The sequence below is a fragment of the Sinocyclocheilus anshuiensis genome, unplaced genomic scaffold (genome assembly GCF_001515605.1).
Source record: "Sinocyclocheilus anshuiensis isolate Anshui unplaced genomic scaffold, SAMN03320099.WGS_v1.1 scaffold219, whole genome shotgun sequence".
NCBI classification, from domain to species: Eukaryota; Metazoa; Chordata; class Actinopteri; order Cypriniformes; family Cyprinidae; genus Sinocyclocheilus; species Sinocyclocheilus anshuiensis.
This window is the reverse complement of record NW_015548200.1, coordinates 99988-100504: the sequence shown is the minus strand read 5'-3', so window position 1 is coordinate 100504 and position 517 is coordinate 99988.

Here is a 517-nt window from a genome sequence, read left to right as displayed (position 1 = left end):
TTTTTAATTATAGTAATATAATGTACCACATGCTGATCAGAGGGATGTGGGTGGGATGTAATGCCAGAGTAAAGTAAAGCCACAACTTACACAACAGTGTTCAGATCATTTTTTTTCCTGACAAAATCAATATAATGCAATATTTCTATCTGCTGAATGTAAGATTTTCCATGTTCCAAGTTTGCCTGCTGCACTGGGGACATCACATGCATGTGCGAGTTGTGAATATTAAAATCTAGGATCCAGAAATTATTTGATTGTTGGATTTTAAATCAGTGGGGTTGAGGCAAAAGTTATCAAAAGTAACTAAGCTGTTTTATGGATGGTAACTGTAATATTACTAAAATCTTATTAGTAATTAGTTACACTACTAGTTACTGCAAAAGGTAATATTATTACAGTAACTAAGTTACTAGTAACTGCCCAACACTAGCCGGTTCTATAAAACAAACTTATAAGAAATTATTTTAACCACTTAATGAAAAATCTGCTCTAATCAAATAATCAGATTTAATTA